Raw genomic sequence first — 24,118 nt, forward strand, 5'->3', positions numbered from 1 at the left:
GAGCCACAATATTTTTAGTTGCCTGCTTTTTCCAAGTGAAGTGATGTCATCAACTATGCCACTGAAAATAGTGAGGAAACTTATGTGTGTTAATGGTTGAAAAGGTTCCCAAGAGAAGAGCAAAGTGATACTTTTTGATACAGTTAATAAGACTGTAGTCCAGGTCTTGACACAAAAGATTCAACTCATTTCTCAAGTGGTTTTACCAACAAAGCCTTTGAGTTACATTCAGCATCCAAAGAGTGGATAATATGACTAACAATGAAGTAATGCTCACTGAAATATAATTCCACTGGGCAGGACATATGAGGAGAATGGATGAAAGTGGGGTATCCAAATAGCTACTCCAGTATAAACTGAAAGAGAACAAACACATGCAGGTAAGGATGCATGAGAATGAGGACATGCAGCACAAACAATGTAAGGACACAATGAACCACAATCTTATACACTGTAATATCATGGTAACCTGTTCAGAGACTACCACATTACACATGCTGAGTGGGCAAAATTTTGATGAGAATTATCTTCTTGAATTGAGACTTTGCAAAGAATATGAGACCAGGGGGAAGTGTAGAAAGAAAAGATGCTCTAAAATAAGCCAATTTAAATGAAAATCAAGGGAGTATATCACTATGGGTTCTCCTAGAGAATTGGTTTCTGAGTCACACATCAGTCTGCTCAGTCATATATAACTCGATTTCATTAACAGTATCATCTTCTTCTATATACAGAGAGAGAGAGAGAGAGAGAGAGAGAGAGAGAGAAAAAAAAAGATAGACACTCCCGGTAAAGTAATGACTCCTTACCAAGATTGTGCCAGTGAAAGTATCAGATATGAAAGATAATATTTGAATAGAGACAAAAAAATGCATCCTCAGCACCTTTCATTAAGATCATGACAATTGAGAAGCCTAAAAAACCCTGCAATGTGATATACAAACATATTTGGAGCATATGTGCAACATATAGGATCTGGGAGCCTTTCCCTGGTTGATTTCTAATTTCTCACTTTATAACCTCAACTGCCAAATTTGCGTTTTTGCATCACCTAAGCACTTTGGTCCTCACTTCTCTCCATAACACTTGATGTATGCATCTTAATATGCTACTATTTTCTCCTACCTATAATTTATATAATTTATGTTAATGTACATAAGACTTTAAATTCCTCAAAGGCAGGAATCATACCTAATAATGGTTTTATATGGTCCCAAGTACTTAGAGCAGTGCTCTAACTGCAGTGAGTGTTCAATACATACTATTGGTTGATTAACTGATTTTAGGTGGTAATTGTGTGAAGAAGGTAACAGAACCTTATTATGTCCTATTCAAGTTTTCCTCATTTGAGATTCGGGCTTCAAGAAGCACAAAGAACCAGTCAACATATAAAGTAGTGATCTTAGTTCCAACTTTATGTGGAAACGTTTATACAGTCAAAGATATTTAAAAAAATAGTCAGATATATGTACCTGATGGAATTCCTGCAGCAATATAAAAGCAATGAGGTAACATATTCATTATCTTCAAGAGGAAAAATATGAAAGCTGACTGAGAAAACTACAGGACTGTTTCACTATTTTCTATAGACAGCAAGTATTACAATATAATCTTTCCAAATAGGCTACTGAGGAGTATCATTAGCATGCCCTCTATAAATTGTAGTGTAGCCTCAGAACCAGAGAAATGAACTTTGCAGTATAACAGATACAGCTACTGCAAGTAGCAACACTAAAACAGTCATACTTTATTTGTCGATCTCACAAAAACATTTGAATACCATCAGCAGATATGGACTCTGTCAACTACTACACAAATTTGGCCGCTAGGTTTCCATGCTTGGTTGATGGGATGAGAGATTCTGCTTCAGATCAAAATTATATTGCATATTTCACACACTAAACCATATTAATCTTTCTTCAATATGGTATAGGTCAAATACCACATTATCTTCAGGATATTTATCATTCTACAGCTGCAGAGTTAAAAATCTGAGTGAAATGTTTTTCAGAGAAAGGCCTTCAGGGAAAATCCTGCTGAACAGTAGTAAAATAGGAAGATGTTCAGAAAACTTTTCATCTCTGATTATTCATTCATTCATTCAATTGTTGAATGCCTATTTTATTGAGTACTTATTGTGTGTAGAGTAGTGTATTAAGTGCTTGGAAGAGTACAAAATAATAATAAGCAGACACATTCCCTACCCACACTCAGCTTAAAATCTAGCAGGGGAGACAGACATTTATATAAGTAAATAAATTACAAATGTGTTCATAAGTGCTTTGGGGCTGGGATGGGGGGTGAGTAAAGGGAGCAAGTCAGGATGATGCAGAAGGGAGTGGGAGAAGAGGAAATGGGGGCTTAGTCAGGTAAGGCCTCTTGGAGGAGATGTACCTTCAAAAAGATTTCAAAAGGGAGGAAACATAATTGTCTGTTGAATTTGAGGGGGGTAGGGGGAGAGTGTTCCAGTCCAGAGGGAGGATGGGAGTTAGGGATTGGCGGAGAATTAAATGAGATTGAGGTACAAACATTGTGACTTACTGGAAAGAGCACGGGCTTGGGAATCAGATGACATGGATTCTTATTGCGGTCTCGCCACTTGTCTACTATGTGAGCTTGGGCAAGTCAATTAACTTCTCTGTGCCTCAGTTACCTCATCTGTAAAATGGGGATTAAAAGTGTGAAACCCATGAGGGGCATCCTGATTACCCTGAATCTACCCCATTGCTCAGAACAGTGCTTGGCACATAGTAAGCACTTAATGCCATCATTATTATCATTATTATTATTATTATTATGAGACAGCATTAGAGGAGTAAAGTATGCAAGTTGCATTGTATTAGGAGAGTAGTGAGGTGAAGTAATAATAATAATTATGATATTTATTAAGTGCTTACTATGCTCCAGGCACTGAACTAAGCACTGGGATGGACACAAGTTAGGAGGGGACAAGGTGATTGAGTGCTTTAAAGCCAATGGTGAAGAGCTTTTATTTGATGCAGAGTTAGATGGGCAACCACTGGAGTTTTTGAGGAGTGGGGAAATGTGTCCTGAACATTTTTGTAGAAAAATGATCCGGGCAGCAGAGTGAAGTATGGACTGGAGTGGGGAGAGACAGGAGGCAGGAAAGTAGGCAAGGACGCTGATACAGTAATCAAGGTGGGACAAGATAAGTGACTGTATTAATATGGTAGTTTGAATGGAGAGGAAAGGTTGGATTTTAGCGATGTTGAGAAGGTGAAACTGACAGGATTTGGTGATGGATTAAAAATATGGATTGAATGAGAGAGAGTAGTCGAGGATGATGCCAAGGCTATGGGTTTGTGACACAGGAAGGATGGTGGTGCTGTCTACAGTGATGGAAAGATCATTGGGCATACAAGGTTTTGGAGGAAAGATATGGAGTTCTGTTTTGGACAAGTTACAATTGAGGTGGTTGGAAGACATCCAAGTAGAGATGTCTTGAAGGCAAGAGGAAATAAGAGACTGCAGAGAAGGAGAGAGATAAAGACTGGAGATGTAGATTTAGGTATCATCCCCATAGAGGTGGAAGTTGAAGTCATAGGGAGTGAATTAATTCTCTAAGGAAGTGTGTGTAAATGGAGAAAAGAAGGGGACCCAGAACTGAACCTTGAGGGACTCCCACAGTTAGGAGGTGGGAAGGAGGGGAGAAGCCCATGAAGGATATGGAGAATGAACAGCCAGAGAAATAAGAGAAGAACCAGGAAAGGACAGTGTCGGTGAAACCGAGGTAAGATAATGTTTCCAGGAGAAGGGGGTGGATGATAGGGTCGAACAAAGCTGAAAGGTCGAGGAAGATTAAGATGTAGTAGAGGCTGTTAGATTTAGCAAGAAGGAAATCATTGGTGACCTTTGAGAAGGTGGCTTCTGTGGACATAAGCTAGATTGGAGGAGGTCAAGGAGAGAATTGGAGGAGAGAAATTTGAGATAGTGGGTGAACACAACTCTCTCAAGGAGTTTGGATAGGAATGGTAGGAGGGAGATGCGGTAACTGGAGGGACCCGTGGGGTCCAGTGAGGGTTGCATTTAGGATAGGGGAAACATGGATATGTTTGAAAGCAGTGGGGAAAAAGCCAATGGAGAACAAAGAATTGAAGATGGCTGTTAGGGAGGGAAAAGGTTAGGGGTAAGGTGTTTTGATAAGGTGCAAAGGAATGGGGTCAGTTACATAGGGCATAGGGGGTGGATTTTGAGAAAAGGCAGGAGGTATCTTCTAGAGATACTGCTAGGAAAGATGGGAGAGTTGAAGAGGGGGCTGGAAGGGTGAGGGACTGAGAAGGGGAAGAGGCAATTTTAGGGATCTCAAGCCTTATAGTGTCAATTTTCTTAATAAAGTAGGTGGCTGGGTCACTGGGACAATAGATGAGGAAGGCAGGGGGACGGGGGGCCTGAGGAGGGAGTTAAATATCTGGAACAGCTGGCCAGGGCGATGGATATGGGTGTCAATATGGGTGGAGAGATCATTTTGCTGGGCAGAGGAGAGGGCAAAGTTAAAGCACACATGCTTTAACAGTGCATTAACAGTGCATGCTGTAGGTTCCAGTTAAACAGGAATCATGTGTGTTAGGCTTTAGAGCTCCTCATGGCAGTATGTGGTAGTGTGAGGCATACTAGATTGAAGCACAGATCCATTAAGGCATTTGTGTAATTTAACAACCTGCAACCAGTTTTTAATTTTTTTTTTCTCTTCTTCATATGTGGACTCAGTTTCATTATGGCTGCGAGGAACAAAGACCAAGTCTTTATGTTCCTGCCCGTTTCCCACCTCTTACAGTCTCCTATCTTTACTGGCATACTTGTGGGGGTGTAAGATCTCAATTAGCTTAATTGGAAAAATGAAGGCAGGATGAAATTAAATTGGACCAAGTGTAATATAGTGTGTATAGAGGTGAAAAATATTTACAAATATCAGACTGGGGTAAACTAGAGTGTGTAAAAGCCCTTTCCTCTCCACCCAAATGGCTATCTTACTGTTACAGGCTCTCGTAATATCCCGGCTAGATTACTGTGTCAGCCTGCTCTCTGATCTCCCTTCCTCCTCTCTTGCCCCTCTCCAGTCTATTCTTCACTCCGCTGCCCAGCTCATTTTCCTGCAGAAATGCTCTGGGCATGTCACTCCCCTTCTTAAAAACCTCCAGTGGTTGCCTATCAACCTCTGCTCAAAACAAAAACTTTTCACTTTAGGCTTCAAGGCTCTCCATCACCTTGCCCCTTCCTACCTCTCCTCCCTTCTCTCTTTCCACTGCCCACCCCGCATGCTCTGCTCCTCTTCTGCCCACCTCCTCACCGTCCCCCGTTCTCTCCTCTCCCACCGTTGGCCCCTGGGCCACATCCTCCTGCGGTTCTGGAATGCCCTCCCTCCTCACCTCCGCCAAACTAATTCTCTTCCCCTCTTCAAAACCCTACTTAAAGCTCACCTCCTCCAAGAGGCCTTCCCAGACTGAGCTCCCCTTTTCCCTCTGCTCCCTCTACCCCCCACTTCACCTCTCCGCAGCTAAACCCTCTTTTCCCCCCTTTCCCTCTGCTCCTCCCCCTCTCCCTTCATCCCCTCAGCACTGTACTCGTCCGCTCAACTGTATATATTTTCATTACCCTATTTATTTTGTTAATGAGATGTACATCACCTTGATTCTATTTATTTGCTATTGTCTTAATGAGATGTTTATCCCCTTGAGTCTATTTATTGCTACTGTTTTTGTCTGTCTGTCTCCCCTGATCAGACTGTAAACCCGTCATAGGGCAGGGACTGTCTTTATCTGTTACCGATTTGTTCATTCCAAGCGCTTAGTACAGTACTTTGCATATAGTAAGTGCTCAATAAATACTATTGAATGAATGAATAAAATAACAGTATAAGAAGTGACCAGATACTAGATTTCAGGGATATAAGGCTGCTTTGTTTTTTTAATCCATACAGTGCTGGGAAGGAGAGATTACGAGTTTCACTTGGGCTCCACACTTAGGAAAGGAAGGAGAAATTCGGGAAAGTCACTCTGTGGTGCTCCTCCCTGACATGTAACTAAGTGAATCAGAAAGAGGGATGTGAGATGAAGTATGGTGGGGATCAGGTTGGGAAAGGACAGTATACCCTTGGCTTTCTTGAGGTGACAAGTTAGGGAGCTCTGTGCCTGGAAAAATAGGACATGGGGAGAGAGTTCTTACTCGGGACTCTGAATGGATGGAGCGCACAAGGAAGGGATCAGAGAGGGTCTCTGGGGTTTCAGGGTCCAATGGCTAAGACTACATCAGACTCAGGCTCCTGCAACAGAGGGAGAAAAGAATGTGAGCCATGGGATACTCAGAAGTACACAGGGCTCTCTACTAGAAAAGTGCTTAACAAATATTATTATTACTATTATTATAATGATGATGACCTGCCTGCAAGAGTAGCTCAGGGTTGCCAGGGAGACCCATGGATCTGATGAGGCATGGAATGAAAGAAAACCTTCTCCCTGGGTTTCTTGCAATTAACATCAGGGAAGTGAGTGGTAGGTTAATCCCTGATGTTCTCTATACCTATAGGGAGATACCTGGGTTTCAGAGGTAGAGTGGTGTCAGTAATAGAGGTGCAGGGACTTGTGAGCAAGGAGGATAATCTCAAAACTTGCATTAGAAAACATAGGGATATGGAGGGATTTCGGATCCAGTGGGACTTGACTGGGGTCTGGATTTTCCTAAAGTGATTGTTCCTAAAGTGATTCGTGGAGAGCTTTCAGACTAGGTTTAAGACTGAAAACTTCATTAATGTCATAAGAACTGGACTGTGTCCTATAAGAGCTTGCAAGTCATCCTTCTGCTTTTTTCTGATTGGTCAAATCCTTCGAGCATTGTGTCCAACTTTGATTACTGTGTTTTAAAAGAGAAATTCTATCGGATCCTGAAAAGAGAAGCTAAAATGATTAAAGGGTTGGATAATGGTGATGACCTGTTAGCAAATAGTTGATTTTTTTAACGGGAAGAATTTTGTTTCCCATGTACCTAGAGAACCAGAAGAAAGAGAACCAGGTAGAAATAGATAAAGCATAGGAGATTACAAATTGCTCATTGTGAACAGAGAATGTGTCTGTTACATTGATATATTATATTCTCCCAAGCACTTAAATCAGTGCTCTGCACACAGTAAATTCTCAATAATTATGTTTAATGGATTAAAACATTTCTGAAAATCAGGGCATTTAAACATTGGAGTGGGATTCTAAGGGAGATTGTCCATTCTCTCTCCTAGGTAGAGCTGTCACAGGTAACTGTTGAGGGTCCCAGACATTGATATATATGTGAAATCACTGATATTATACATGGAGAAATGTGTTTGTTTAAGACACAATTTTGTGGATGTGTTGAGGGTCCCCTGTAACTAGGGTGTTTTTACAGGAGAACACAAAATGTTCCCATCTCAGATTTGCATGAACACAGGTGTAGATCTGATCTGTGTAAAATGCCAGCAATGTGGCCTAGTGGATAGAACACAGGACCCTCTATGCCCCATATTTTTATTTTCAGCACACACAGTCGGGTACTCCAAGTTTTAATAATGATAATAATAATAATACTGATAATTAGTGTAGTATTTATTAAGCACTTTCTGTGTGCCAGGCAATGTACTGAGCTCTAGGATAGATAAAGGCAAATCAAGAGCTTGGGCAGGTAGAAGATCAACTGAAAACTGAATTGTCTGGTATAAAATTAACAAGTGGCCACCTGAATACCAGGACATCTTTAAGAAAAGAAAAGAAGCAGCACTGCCTAGTGGATAGAACACGGTCGAGGAGTCAGAAGGACTTGGGGTCTAATCCCAGTTTCGTCACTTGTCTGCTGTATCACCTTGGTAAAGTAACTTCACTTCTCTGTGCCTCTGTTACTTCATCTGTGAAATGGGGTTTAAGATTGTGAGCCCAATGCAGAACATGGATAGTTTTCAACCTGAAGAGCTTGTATCAACCCCAGCACTTAGTTCCATGCCTGGCACATAGTAAGCACTTAAATAACAAACAACAACAAAAAAAAGGCAAGATGTCCATTTGACCCAGATGACTGTGTTTTTTCACCTGCCTAGAACAGACAATTTCAACAGTTTTTTTCCCCCATACCCTTTTATTATGGTGTTACAATTCTGTGAGTATAGGAAAATAAATAGAATGCATAAAAGAAACTTGATTTTTCCCCAACCTGATTTTGTTTAGCAGTGACCGCTTAAAACAGTTTTAATATTTGTATTTAATTTTATTTAATGTTACCAATATTTATAACAACTTTGATAAAGTAGGGATATTGAGTGATTCAAATTCAAATTGCCTATCTGAATATGGCTCAAGATGGTATGCCTGTTATATGCACTCTAAATTGTTTTCTTATTTGTAGTCTCAATAGAGACTGGCTCAAAGAGACAGAGTAATAGACAATCAGCAATTCCTAGCGATTCACACCAGAATATACTTCAGGAACTGGAGAAAGGCTATAAAAAAAAATCTAACAGTGCTCTAATCAATCAATCCGTGGTATTTATTGAGCACTTATTGTGTGAGAGCACTGAAGTTTGCACTTGAAGCTTGCACTATAATACAAGAAAACGCATTCCCTTCCCAGGAACAGCTTGTAGTCTAATTTTCCGGTCTTATCAGTTTGGCACTCTTCAGCTGAATACATGCAACAGAAATATAAAAAACAACTATACAAATATATACATATATATATATATATATATATATATATAAATATGAAAACAACTGGAGGAATGATTTGGTATCATGAATTCCCCAAACATAGAAGTAATTCCATTCTTGTCCTTTTGCTAAACAAATAGAGTTAGCACCTCATTTGGTAGCTTTGTAGATTTCACTCTGTTGAACAGAATGATCCTTTCAGAAAAAAACCTTTTCTATGCTTACAAAAGAGAGGTTCAAAGAAAATCAAAATTCAAACCGAAAGTAAAAATTCAAGACAGTTTTCTTGACATAATTTCAGTTTAAACCACAAGAGTAATTATGGCAGTATTCCCAAAATGCTACAGAAACTGGAAGAGTTATATAAGTTGAGGACTACATCCAGCATTTTTAATATGTTTAGCAAAGAAACAGACAGTGCAGCTTTCTCTGAGGCTAAATGAATGAGTGTGCTCTATCTTAGGATGAAAGCACTTTCTAGGCTACATTTCTAGGTAGACTGAGTAATTTGTGTCAGGGTAGAAATGGACTGAAGAAATCCTTAGTATTTACTGAGTGCTCATGGTGTGCAGAGCACTGAATGAAGCAACTGGGAGAGTACCAGTACCAACACTGGACCACCACCTTCTCCTGGAAACATTATCCAACCTTGGCTTTACTGACTCTGTCCTCTCTTGGTTCTCCTCTTATCTCTCTGGCCATTCACTTTCAATCTCTTTCCTCGGCTTCTCCTCTGCCTCCCACCCCATAAATGTGGGGGGTCCCTCAAGGTTCAATTCCCAATCACCTTCTATTTTCCATCTACACCCACTCCCTGGTGAGCTCACTCATACCGATGGCTTCAACTAGCACCTTTATGCAGATGATACTCAAATCTACATCTCCAAACCCTTATCTCTCTCCCTCTCTCCAGTCTCCCATCTCCTCCTGCCTTCAAGATATCTCTACTTGGATGTCCTCCTGTCACTTCCTATTTAACATGTCCTAAACAGAGCTCCTTATCTTCCCACCCAAACCCTGTCCTCCCCCTGATTTTTCCATCACTGCAGATGGCACCATTAGCCTTCCTGTCTCACAAGCCCATAAGCTTGGCATTATCCTTGACTCCCCTCTCTCCATTCAACCCACGATTTCAAATTATAGCTAAATCCTGTCCATCCCATATTCATAACATAGCTAAAATCTGCCCTTTCCTCTACATCCAAACTGCTACCATGTTAACACAATCACTGATTCTCTTCCACCTGAATTACTGCATCAGCTTCCTCATTGACCTCCCAGGTTTCTGTCTCTCCCCACTCCAGTCCACACTTAAATCTGCTGCCTGGATCACTTTTCTATAAAAACTTTCAGGACGTCACACCACTCTTTAAAAAACTCCATTGGTTGCCCATCCACTGCTGAATCAAACGAATACTCCTCACCATTGACTTTAAAGCACTCCATCACCTTGCCTCTTCCTACTCACCTCCCTTCTCTCCTTCTACATTCCAGCCTGTACACTTCACTCCTCTGGTGCTAACCTTCTCACTGTGCCTCGATCCTGCCTGTCTCGCTGCTGACCCCTGGCCCACTTCCTGTCTCGGGCCTGGAATGCCCTCCCTCCTCAAATCCAAGAGATAATTATTCTCCCTTCTTCAAAGCCTTATTGAAGGCACGTCTCCTCTAAGTGGCCTTTCCAGACTAAGCCCCACTTTTCCTCACCTTCCACTCCCTTCTGCATCATCCCGACTTGCTCTCCTTCCTCTTCCCCTCTCCCAGCTCCACAGCACCTATGTACATATCTGTAATTTTATTTGTATTGATGTTTCTTTTCCCTCTTCCCTTCCCCTAGAGTGTAAGGTTGCTGTGGGCAGGGAACGTCACTGTTTATTGTAATATACTCTTCCAAGTGCTTAGTAAGGTGCTCTTCACATAGTAAGTGCTCAATAAATATGATTGAACAAATGAATGAAGTACAGTATAACAGAGTTGGAATTCACTTTTTCCAACCAGCATATAAATAAATAAAAATTACATATATATACATAAAGGCTATGGGGCGGGGAGAGGGAGAAGAGCAAAGGGAGCAAGTCAGGGTAATAATAATAATAATAATAACAATTAAGTGCTTACTATATGCCAAGCACTGTTCTAAGCTCTGGGGGAGATACAAGGTAATCATGTTGTTCCAGGTGGGGCTCACAGTCTTCATCCCCATTTAACAGATGAGGTCACTGAAGCACAGAGAAGTGAAGTGACTTGCCCAAGGTCACACAGCTGACAAGTGATGGAGTCGGTATTAGAACCCATGACCTCTGACTCCTAAGCCCAGGCTCTTTCCACTAAGCCACGAGAAGGGAGTGACAGATGAAGAAAAGTAGGGCTTAGTCTACGAAGGCCTCTTGCAGGAGCTGTGCCTCAGTAAGGCTTTGAAGGAGCAGAGAGTAATTGTCTGGAGGATGTGAAGAGAGAGGACATTCCAAGGCCAGAGGTAGGATGCGGGTTAGGGTTTGGCTGTGAGACAGGCAAGATCAAGGCACAGTGAGATGTTTAGCACCAGAAGGAATGAAGTTTACGTGCTGGGTTGTAGCAGGACAGAAGTGAGGTGCGGTAGGAGTGGGAAAGGTGATGGAGTGCTTTAAAACCAATGGAGAGGAGTTTCTGTTCAACCAGATGTAAGACATGGGCAAGGGGTTGGCAGTGATACACGAAATAAAGTTACACTGAGTAGGTTGGCATTAGAGGAGTAAAGTGTGAGGGCTGTGTTGTAGTAGGAGGTCAGTTAGGTAAGGTAGGAGGTGGTAGATCCATTTCCAAATACATTTCCAGGGAAGCAGCATAGCCTAGTGGATAGAGCCCAGGGCTGGGAGTCAGAAGGACCTGGATCCTAGTCCCCACTTCACTATTTGTCTGCTGTGTGACTTTAGACAAGTCACATGATTTCTCTGTGCCTTGGTTACCCCATCTGTAAAATGGAGATTTAGATTGTGAGCCCTATGTGAGAAAGGCAATGTGTCCAAACTGATTACCTTGTATCTAAACACGGAATAAGTGCTTAACAAATACCATAGACCATAATTATCATCAGATGAAAAGGTTGATTAATAAACCAATCATTCTTTTTTTCTTTTTCCCATTTTCATTTGGATTTTCTTTGTAGTTTTTTTTAAAGTGTGTCATATTTTGAGGTGTTTTTACTTATTTTTTTATGGTTTTTTTTTTTGACCCCATTCTTCGCAATGCCATTCCTAAAACCTTATTCTATTCTGATTTATGAAAAATGGGTAAGGGTAGAGCAGTGGTCTTGACAATCTCATCTCAAAATATTTTGTTCCATGTCAACCGCCTACATAACGGCTGCCAGGAATGGAAAGATCAGGCCAGAGAGCATGAATGGCCCAGGAATCAGGCATATGGCCTGCAAATTGATATGATACATGTTTCCTTCCAATTCTAAACTAAAATTCTATGATGATACCCAGGCAGTCTCATTCTAGTCTCCTGTAAATAAAGAAACAGCAGTACCATTAGGCAACATCCCCAGAATGAGAGCAATTATTTCTAAATGCTATGATCTTCCCAGCAGGAGCCTCTTCTTCAAACTTGAAGGACATCATCCTCTTTCTAAGTAGAAGCTGCATGCTCCATTAGGACATTTACTTTCACAGATAATACGCCCCCAGCATCTGGATTGTAAAAGCCTGAAAATTGAAGTTTTGCAGTTCGTAGGACCCCAGAATATTTGTTAAGAACTCTCCTGACAAACTTTCAAAAGCTACAAGGAAATCATTGCTAGGTCTACAATACTATCATTCTTCCCTGTGACTATATGTTAGCGGTTTCACTTGTTTCTCCTATACACCAGAGATAGAAGAGAGCAATATAAAGGTCATCCAAAAGCAATGAAAAATGGTGGTTCTTGCAGGAAGGGCAGAAAAGATGTATAACATCAGAAGGAAGAGAGACAAATGTAGGGCTGTAAAAAACTGCCCTGAGTTTAGAAAGGACAGTGGTAAGGGCGTAAGAGTTTAAGTCAATCCAGATTCTAGCACTGGCAGGACAGTCAATGAAAATTTAGGGAATCAGAAATCCCCTACTATGGAATGTTCCTCACCTGAAATTAAATTCATTTTGTGATGTTGTTTAGGTTCTGGCTTGAGGATTTGAAGAATCTTAAAGGATATTAAAAGGTGAAGCAACAAATAGACTCAACCCAGCACCTAAATTCCAAAAGTCGGCATTTCCAAATATCAAAATCAGCCCATCATAAAATTCAATCAGAAAAGTAAACTTCATGGGGATGGGGATAAGATTAGAGCTATTGCTAGGCTTAGCATTTCTGGAGTTCAGAGAAAATTCTAGGTTGTAAAGACATTATAAAGATAGTGTATACCTATCTAAAAAGTGAAGTACTCTGACATCTCATTTTTCTGCTCCTTCTGTTTATACTTTTTATTAAATCACCTGCTTAATTAACAATTATCCAGTCAATCATCTAATCTGTGGTATTGAACACCTTCTGTGAAGAACACTAAATTCAGACCCGGGAATGCGGTAAACACATTTCCTGCCATCAGGGAGTGTAGTGTCTACCGGGGGAGGCAAGACATTGAAATAAATTATAGATATGTACATAAGTGCAGTGGTGCTTGGGTAGGGAGAATATCAAGTTCTTACTATTCATTTCACCAAGAGAGTGTGTGGAGTAAGTGATAGAATTGGAAAGCATATCAGTTGAAGCACAAGGTATTATGCAGATAAATGAGGGCTGAAAGAGATAGAGTATGTACGATATACACTATGTGTAAGTTCTATGGACCCTCTCCCCTACTTTCCTATCCTTCCCTGCAGTATCCTCAGAGGAGATCTCCTCCCTCCTCGCAAGTGCCACCCCCTCCACCTGCGCCTCGGACCCCATTCCCTCTCACCTTATTAAAACCATCGCCCTGCCCTCCTACCTTCCTTAACTTCTATTTTTAACCACTCAATCTCCAATGGCTCCTTCCCCGCTGCCTTCAAACATGCCCACGTCTCCCCCATCCTAAAAAAACCCGCTCTTGACCCCACTTTCCCCTCTAGTTATCGCCCTATCTCCCTACTACCCTTCCTTTCCAAAATCCTAGAACGAGTCGTCTACAATCGATGCTTAGAATTCCTTAACTCCCATTCTCTCCTAGACCCCCTCCAATCTGGCTTCCGTCCCCTCCACTCTACCGAGACTGCTCTCTCTAAGGTCACCCATGACCTCCTTCTTGCCAAATCCAATGGCTCCTACTCCATTCTAATCCTCCTTGACCTCTCTGCTGACTTTGACACTGTCGACCATCCCCTCCTCCTCCACACCTTATCTCACCTTGGCTTCACGGACTCCGTCCTCTCCTGGTTCTCCTCTTACCTCTCAGGCCAGTCATTCTCGGTCTCCTTCGCTGGAGCCTCTTCCCCCTCCCATCCTTTACCTGTTGGAGTTCCTCAAGGGTCAGTCCTCGGCCTTTTTCTGTTCTCCATTTACACTCACTCCCTCGGTGAACTCATTCTCTCTTATGGCTTTGACTACCATCTCTACGCAGATGACACGCAGATCTACATCTCCACCCCTGTCCTCTCCCCCTCCCTTCAGGCTCGCATCTCCTCCTGCCTCCGGGATGTCTCCACCTGGATGTCGGCCCGCCACCTAAAACTCAACATGAGCAAGACTGAGCTCCTCATCTTCCCTCCCAAACCCGGTCCTCTCCCAGACTTCTCTATCACCGTGGATGGCACGACCATCCTTCCCGTCTCTCAGGCCCGCAATCTCGGTGTCATCCTTGACTCATCTCTCTCATTCACCTCACACATCCTATCCGTTACCAAGACCTGCCGGTTTCACCTCTACAATATCGCCAAGATCCGCCCTTTCCTCTCCACCCAAACGGCTACCTTACTGTTACGGGCTCTCGTTATATCCCGGCTAGACTACTGTGTCAGCCTTCTCTCTGACCTCCCATCCTCTTCTCTCGCCCCGCTCCAGTCTATTCTTCACTCTGCTGCCCAGCTCATCTTCCTGCAGAAACGATCTGGGCATGTCACTCCCCTTCTTAAACAACTCCAGTGGTTGCCTATCAACCTCTGCTCCAAACAAAAACTCCTCTCTCTAGGCTTCAAGGCTCTACATCACCTTGCCCCTTCCTACCTCTGTCACCCATTGCCGGGGACAGGTTCTTTCGGAATCGGCACGGGAGAGAGAGAGAGAGAGGCTGGAGATGGAAAACCTGAGTTTTGTATAGAATTTATTCCACGGGGCGGATTGAATTAATTAATTATTTAGACGCGACAGTCGGCCTTCCCTTTTTGGGGGAAGTATGGTGTTAAAGCTTCCCCTTTGGGAGGAATTTGGTGTTAAAGCTTCCCTGATGGGAGGATTACACTAGTATGTTATTCGCGTGTGGGCGGACCAGGGCCCGCCCAGGAAGAGCTCGTTAATGGTTTACTAACAACGTGGTGAGGCGGCTAGTTCCCACCATGTGCGCACCCACTTGGGAGGAATCCACTTAAGGGTTCAATCTACTTATGCGCCGACCCCATTTAGGCTTTAGATTCACTTATGCGTTACACACTCGTGCGTTAAACTCACTTGCGCGTTACACTCGCTTGTACACTACCCACTTACGCACTAAACTCACATGTGCATTATACTCACTTATACAGCACTGTACTCGTCCGCTCAACTGTATATATTTCCATTACCCTATTTATTTTGTTAATGAAATGTACATCGCCTTGATTCTATTTAGTTGCCATTGTTTTTACGAGATGTTCTTTCCCTCGACTCTATTTATTGCCATTGTTCTTGTCTGCCCATCTCCCCCGATTAGACTGTAAACCCATCAAACGGCAGGTACTGTCTCTATCTGTTGCCGACCTGTTCATCCCAAGCGCTTAGTACAGTGCGCTGCACATAGTAAGCGCTCAATAATTACTATTGAATGAATGAAAAGACTTAAAGCACTAAATGCTTCAGTAGTGTAAAAGTATTGAAGGGGTAGTTATGGGGACATAATATAGTGACTTGGGAATTCACTGGGGAAGGACACCTGGAGAAGGTGACATTTCAGAAGGGCTTAAATAATGGGAAGAACAGTGGTCTATAGGATTTGAATAGGGTAAGAATACCAGGTGGTGGTTACAGGATTAGCATGAGATTAGCAAGAGATTAGCATCTGGAGAGGTGCGCATGAGGCCCAGTGATAGGTTACATTGACCAGTGAGCCGACAGTGTGCATTGTTGGGGATGGGTGCTTTGAGTGGCAGTAAGAGAGGTTGGCAGGAATGTGATGGAGAGGTCAAGGCAAACTCTGAGGTCAGCAAGTGGCACAGCATCCTGTTGCTGATCCCAAGTGACCACAGCCTCTTGATAGCAGTCCTAAATGGCTCAGCTTCAACAACATTCCTAATTTGAAAAAGTCCACCTCCTGAGGGGCTCAGACTTTGATGCAATGGGGTGGAACAGGCTGAGAGCTTGGGTTCGGCAGCTCCACAAAGTAATGGAGGAAACAGATTGAGCAGTTTGATCTGAGACAGAGGACACACTGTGGTTTCAGGACTGGAAGGTCACAATCAAGAACGAACTTGATAGCTTCAGATCAGTAGCCCTATAAGGCATGGCAGGGGTTGGGAGAGGCCCATGTGGTTACAATAGAGATTGTGATATTTGTTAAGGCACTTTTTATTGGCTTGGGCTAATATAATACAGTCAGATAAGATGAAAAACAGGCATTAACCTAATTTTTACTGATAAGGAAACTGAGGCACAGAGCAGTAAAGTGATCATAGAGTAGCAAGTGGAAGATCAGGATTAGAACCTAAGACTTGTGACTACCAGGCCCCATTTGCTTTGATCTTGGCCATGGTGAGTGGATCAGTCAAGCAGCAGCAGCTTGGAATGGTTTCAGAGCCAGCTGACCGCAATCCAATTTTGTAGGAACAATCAATCAATCAATCATATTTAGTACAGAGAACTATAAAGAACACTTGGGAGAGTATGACATAGCAGAGTTGGTTGTCAAGTTCCCTGACCACAAGAAGCTTACAGCCTAGAGAGCTGTGCCTCCAATAAGGCTTTGAAGGAGGGAAGAGTTATTATCTCTTTTCCTCCTAGCTCTTCCCACTCCAGTCTATTCTTCATTCCACTGCCCGGATCATCTTCCTACAGAAACATTCTGGGCATGTCACTCCCCTCCTCAAAAACCTCCAGTGGTTGCCTATCAACCATAGCATTAAACAAAAACTTCTCACTCTTGGCTTCAAAGCTCTTCATCACCTTGCCCCCTCCTACCTCACCTCCCTTCTCTCTTTCCACTGCCCACCCCATACACTCCACTCTTCTGCCGCTCACCTCCTCACTGTCCCCCATTCATGGCTATCCCTGGCCCACGTCCTACCGCAGTCCTGGAATGCCCTCCCTCCTCATATCCACCAAACTCTCTTTCCCTCTTCAAAGCCCTACTGAGAGCTCACCTCCTCCAGGAGACCTTCCCAGACTGAATCTCCCTTTCCCTCTCCTCCTCTTCCCCTCCCCGTTCCCCCCTCCTGCTATCTGCTCTTTCCTCTTCCCCTCTCCTCAGCACTGTGCATATTTGTATTTATTATTTATTACTCTATTTATCGTGTTAATGATATGTATATCTCTATGATGGAGAAGCAGCATGGCTCAGTGGAAAGAGCCTGGGCTTTGGAGTCAGGGGTCATGAGTTCAACTCCTGGCTGTGCCACTTGTCAGCTGTGTGACTGTGGGCATGTCACTTAACTTCTCTGTGCCTCAGTTCCCTCATCTGTAAAATGGGGATTAAAAGTGTGTAAGCCCCACGTGGGACAACCTGATTACCCTGTTTCTCCCCCAGCACTTAGAACAGTGCTCGGCACCTAGTAAGTGCTTAACAAATACCAACATTATTATGATTCTATTTATCTTGATGATGTCTGCACCAGACTGCTTGTTTTGTTTTGTTCTGTTTTGCTTTGCTGTCTGTCTTATCCATTTAGATTGTGAGCCCATTATTGGTCAGGGATTGTCTCTATCTGTTGCCAAATTGTACATTCCAAGTGCGTAGTACAGTATTTTGCACATAGTAAGTGCTCAATAAATACTATTGAATTAATGAATATGAAGAGGGAGGGCATTCCAGGACAGAGCAGGACATGGGCCAGAGGTTGGTGGTGAGATAGACAAGATCAAGGTACAGGGAGTAGGTTGACATTAGAGGAGCGAAGAGTGTGGGCATGGGGTGGCAGTTCTAATCCCCACTCTGCCACATGTCTGCAGTGGGACCTTGAGCAAGTCGCTTCAATTCTGTGGGCCTCAGTTGCCTCATCTATAAAATGGGGATTAAGAGTGTGAGCCCTATGTGGGACAGGGACTATGCCCAGCCTATCTTGCATCTACCCCAGTGCTTAGAACAATGCTTGGCATATAGTAAGCACTTAAGAAGTACCACAATTAGGAGAGTAGCTAGGTGAGGTAGGAGGGGACAAGGTGATTGAGTGCTTTGAAGCCGATGATAAGGAGTTTCAGTTTGATGCGAAGGTGGATGGGCAATCACTTCTCAAGTGGGAAACATGATGAACATTTCTGTAGAAAAATGATAGGGGCAGCAGAGTGAAGTATGGGCTGGAGTGGGGAGAGACAGGAGGCTGGTAAGTCAGCAAAGGGGGTGATACAGTAATCAGGGTAGAATAAGTGCTTGGATTAATGTAGTACTAGTTTGGATAAAGAGGAAAGGTCAGATTTTATAGAGGTTGTGAAGGTCGAACCCACAGGACTTGGTGATGGATTGAATTTGAAAGGGGAAGAATAATCATCTCCAGCACCTCCATCTAACTGCCCAGCTTTCTTGCCTTGTCTGGGCTGGGCTGGACCACTTAGAGTACAGTGCCTTCCTACCCATCTGCCCAGGATCCAGGGTCTACTCTGCATCACCATCAAGAGGTAACAGCTGTGGGAGTTTGGGGGAGTGATAAAATCTGAAATCCCAGTGGGTAATGTAATATTTTCCCAGACAGGCTATCAAAGGCGATTGTAAATTCTTGATTTTATGTGCCAAATCACAAGATTATTAGAGGTAAACCAATAACTGTAGACGTGCCCCACTCTCATTTCTGTGAAAATAAATTTTCTATTGGGATTTTTCTGTAAAATAATGTGAAGAAAAAACACTTTTCTCAAGACAATACCGACATGGGAAATAACATTAACCATTGGTTTAGCATGCATTATTTGATTATTCTACTCTGCTAAATGCTTTCATGTTTTAGAAATATGCTTGGGTCTGGGATGCCTTCCCTGAAAGTAGATATGGTAGTTAGGTGAACCATGTACTGCATTGCCTGAAAACAGGGACTCTCTATGCCCCTTCGATCCAAATTGTGTCTACCAACCATTTTCCACTGGATCATGCCTGTCAGTAGGTTCTTTTTTATTTCCCCAAATATTAGTGGAGGAGATTCCCTCATAGATCTTATTAATCATCTGTGGCAGCATTTGGCAACAGTTACTGAGACTCTTTCTTCTTTGAACTGGCACTAGCAATATTTCATGGAATAAAAAAGAGCATGAGCATAGCACCTTTCCATGAAAGCTAAAATATAGCCAGGTGCCATGATGTTGATAAATAATATGCTACCTAAAGTTCTTTATTCTTGTTGCTGCCATGATAAGGCAAATCACTACAATAATAATAACTGAGATATCTGTTAAATTCTCACTATATACTAACGATTAGGGTAGGTACAGTAGAGTCTTATCAGACATATTCCCTGTCCCATTTGAGACTCACAGTCTAAGAGGAATGGAGAACAGATATCTTTTCCCAGAGGAAGCAGCATGGTTTAGCAGAAGGAGCACAAGCCTGTAAGTCAGAGAATCTGTGTTGAAATCTCAACTTTGTCACTTAACTTCTCCATGACTCAGTTTCCTCATCTGTAAAATGGGGATTCAATATCTGTGTTCCCTCCTACTTTTAACGGGAGTCCCATTTGTGACAGGGAATGTGTTCAGCCCTCTTTTTCCTTACTCCATCGCCCTTCTGCCCTCGGATTAGTACCCTGATTCGCACTTGATATTCATCCTGCCTTCAGCCCCGCAGCCTTTATGTACATATCTATATTTTTTATATTAATGCCCAACTCCCACTTTAGAATGTTAGATCCTTGGAGGCAGAGAACACATCAGAGAACACATTGTAGAGGAGAAGCATGGCCTAGTGGCAAGAGCCCAGGCTTGGGAGTCAGAGGTCATAGGTTCTAATCCTTGTCCTGCCACTTGTCTGCTGGGGGGCTTTGAGCAAGTCACTTCACTTCTCTGTGCCTCATCTGTAATAAGGGGATGGAGACCGTGAGCCCCACATGGGACAACCGGATTACCCTGTATCAACCCCAGCACTTAGAACAGTGCTTGGCAGATAGTAAGCACTTAACAAATACCATTATTATTATTATATACAAGCTCCACCATATTGTACTCTTCCAAGCATTTAGTATGGAGTTCTGCCAATAGTAAGTGCTTAATAAATGCCACTGATTGATATATCCACACCATCATTCAGCACAGTGCTTGGCACAGAGTAAGAGCTTAGCAAATAGAGAAGCAGCGTGGCTGAGTGGAAAGAGCCCGGACTTAGGAGTCAGAGGTCATGGGTTCGAATCCCAGCCCCGCCGCTTGCCAGCTGTGTGACTTTGGGCAAGTCACTTAACTTCTCTGTGCTTCAGTTACCTCATCTGTCAAATGGGGATTAAAAACTGTGGGCCCCACATGGTACAACCTGATCACCTTGTATCCCCCCAGCGCTTAGAATAGTGCTTTGCACATAGTAAGTGTTTAACAAATACCACCATTATTAAATACCACAATTATTATTTTTACAAATGAGGAAACTGAGGCACAGATAAATTAAGTGACTTGCCCAAGTCCAAACTCACACACACATACAGTGGCAGAACTGGAATGAGAATCTAAGTCTCCTGGCACTTAATCCTGTGCTTTTTCCAAGAGACCACAGTGCTTCTACTCTATTAACCTTTGGTGCTTCTAAATATTTTGACACAAGCATTATCTCTGCAAAAACTAAAATACTCTCCTTGTTCATGGTGGCCTTCTCCTAGCCCCACTGAGAATAGCTCATAGGTTTTCCAAAAAATTCTACTAAGCAGGTGACGTAATGATATGAAGTGGTCTCCATCTTCCTCAACCTTTAATCCTTGGGAATTAAAACTGTGAGCCTCGTGTGAGACAATCTGATGACCTTGTATCTATGCCAGCGCTTAGAACAGTGCTTGGCACATAGTAAACACTTAACAAATATCACCATTCAGCAAGATTGAGACTTAATTAATGACAGTTAAGGTTGGTATTTGTTAAGCACTTACCATGTGCAGAGCATTGTTCTAAGGGCTGGGGGAGATACAGGGTAATCAGATTGTCCCACGTGAGGCTCACAGTTAATCCCCATTTTACAGATGAGGTAACTGAGGCCCAGAGAAGTGAAGTGACTTGCCCACAGTCACACAGCTGACAAGTGACAGATCCGGATTCGAACCCATGAACTCTAACTCCAAAGCCCGGGTTCTTGCCACTGAGCCATGCTGTGTTGCTCAAGGCATTTATACGGCATTCAAATCCTACGGTTCTGTCAGAGCAGGAGGATATCTCTGAAATGGTGAAGTTAGAGGCTTTTTGACAACCAGAACTCTCTAAAGGAATGATGAAAGTGTAAGTTGTTGTTGCCAACGATTTTCGTGTAAATTGGCTAATAGGTTGTGGTTGGTTTAGAAAGTCAGTAATAATAAATTTGGCAATTTGCACAACATGGTATTGTGATTAAATTCACCATCCTTTAAGTTAACATCCTACATTTGCTCCATTATCTGAGATGATACCCAAAGGATAAATTGCAAAGAATGATTTACTAGAAAATCAAGTAGGGCGACCTCTGACATATTCACATAAGCACTAGACTTGTTTTCAAGATGAAAAGAAATTGCTCCTCTTGAAAAGAAACACAAGTCAGATTGTAAGATATGGACAAATGCTATGGGAGAATGAAGAACAAATATTTATATGGTTATGGCTTGAGGGAATGTTGATAACTGTTTCTATTAACAAGTGTGTGTGTATAGTGTTATAAATCAAGTTACAGATATATTCGACAAACACAGTAACAATGTGAAAGTGTCTAAGTTGAAGTAGAGACTTTGGGTGATAATATCCCAGAATGACTTTAGACAGTGCAGATGTGTTCAGTGTCAGAGACAGTGGCTGCCAATTAAACATTTGAATGTGTCCAACCTTGCTCTGCCAGAGTCAAGAGCGGTGTCTATGTTAACAGGGATCTAGAAAAGGAATGTAATGGCTCTAGAGAAAGGGAAGGATGACGAATGACACTATAGAAATGCTTAAAGCTAAAGAGGGTTCCATATTACAATATTTGATATTATATTACTGAGTCAGACATGCAACATGGCATAAGAATATGAGGGGTGTAATTAGTTCCCATCTCAAAGCCTTACTAGAGTGGTACTGATGGTATTAATCAAGCACCTAGTGAGCACAGCACAAAGTACTTAAGAACTTGGAAAAGAACATGAAAATCAAAGACACAATCTCTACACATAAGAAGGTTAAAGATTCCTGTTCCTGTTCAGTTTTCTTTTCTCAATTTTCCTAAAAGGCTCTCAAGTAGGTGTGTGGAATGTGGATTGTATTCCATAAAAGGATATGCATTTTATTTTCCTGTTCATCTGAATTGCAATTATTCCATTCATTAAAGATAAACAAAAAGATTTCCACCTCCATGAGAATCACTTCTGAAACCTAACTGTCCTTCTGAGCAAGAGTGGTATTAAAGCAAGTACAGACAAGTTTTGGAAGTGCTAAGCATCCTCTCCTCCTTTCTCTTTGCTTTTCTTTCATTTTGAATTGTATTATTTCTACTCAGTTCACGTTATAAATGTTTTCTTTAGACTGTAAAAAATATTAGCTCCAAAAATTTATTTATTCATACAAAAGATGAGCCGTGATTCTCACATCAGGGGCCTGCTAGGGTCCTCCTCAGTCTCTGAATATTTCACACAAAGCAGTTTTCCACCAAGGAATGCTCTAACAGTCATTTTATTTTTTATCACTTCTATTTCTTATAGTTTGTATGGTATTTTTCATTTTTATCATTATTATTTTCTTCTACAGAAACATTTTTTTCTCTGTAACTTGTAGTCCCTCTAGATTTAGGAGTGGGGGTCATTTTTCTTTGAAGATTTGTTGTACCTAACAAAATATCTTCACTCCCATCAGATTTTTTCCATGCAGAGTGGTGATTTCAGAGGACATACATCCAATTTAAGTCTCTTTGGAAACTATAGTTCATATTCAGGTATTACTGCAATGGCACCTGAGGTTTTTCTTTCATTTCAATTGTCTTTCCAAATTCAAAGGAAGAAAACATTTTTTCTTCTATGAAATTTTGTTCTCTGCTATTTTTTGCATATTCAGGTCCATACAACTATTTGGGTGACACTTTTAGTGCTGTTGGGTACTTAGAAGTATCATTGATCGATCACTATTTATTGAATGTTTACTTTCCGCAGACCACCTTACTAATCACTTGGGTTATCACAGGAATATTGTTGGTAACTCTGGTGGACTTTTAATAGAGGGATTAGAGATTCTGGTGGACTTTCAATACAAGGATTAGGTTCCAACTTAATCTAACCCATGATACCCTAGCCTAAACTACTATGTATTCCACAAGGGGCAAGGAAATTGCTTGCCAACTCTGTTGTATAGTACTTTGCCAAGCAGTTAGTACAGTGTTTTGCACTTAGTAAACACTCCTTAAATACCTTTGATGACTAATTGAGGACTGCTTATTCCCCAGGAGTTAGTTCACATATTTGATAATGTTATTTACCTCTGGTTTAGAATAGTTCTGCAATTAATCTTTAAATTCAAGTTGGTTACTACAGTTACATCTGAGGCTGACAAGATGGCTAACTGTAGCCTAGAAATTAAATAGATATTTCATATTTTGAAAACTATGTATGGAACATTCAACTAATCAAGGAATTTAATGAGCTCTTACTGTGTGCAGAGCACTTACTAAACACTTGAAAAGTACGATAGAGGTATTAGGCATGATCCATGACCTCCCAGCAGCATACAATATAAGGAAGGCAGCACGGTGAAGAATTTTGACAGTGTACATGTATCAGGATCCCCATGGGTCTCTAACAATGTGCCCAGGGAGTGACAGCCTGAGATTCCATCTTCTCTGAGTAATGCAACATTGTGGAGTGTGAAGGACTGCTGGTGATGCATACCTTGTCCTGTGGCTCCTAAAATGAAAAGGTGGCCTTACAAGGATTTTTTGAGTGGATTCTCTTCCATGGCAGACCCATGAAGATATCCCAAAGAAGCAAATTTACAGTGGCAA

This window comes from Ornithorhynchus anatinus, chromosome 4 (assembly GCF_004115215.2).
Source record: "Ornithorhynchus anatinus isolate Pmale09 chromosome 4, mOrnAna1.pri.v4, whole genome shotgun sequence".
Classification (NCBI taxonomy): Eukaryota; Metazoa; Chordata; class Mammalia; order Monotremata; family Ornithorhynchidae; genus Ornithorhynchus; species Ornithorhynchus anatinus.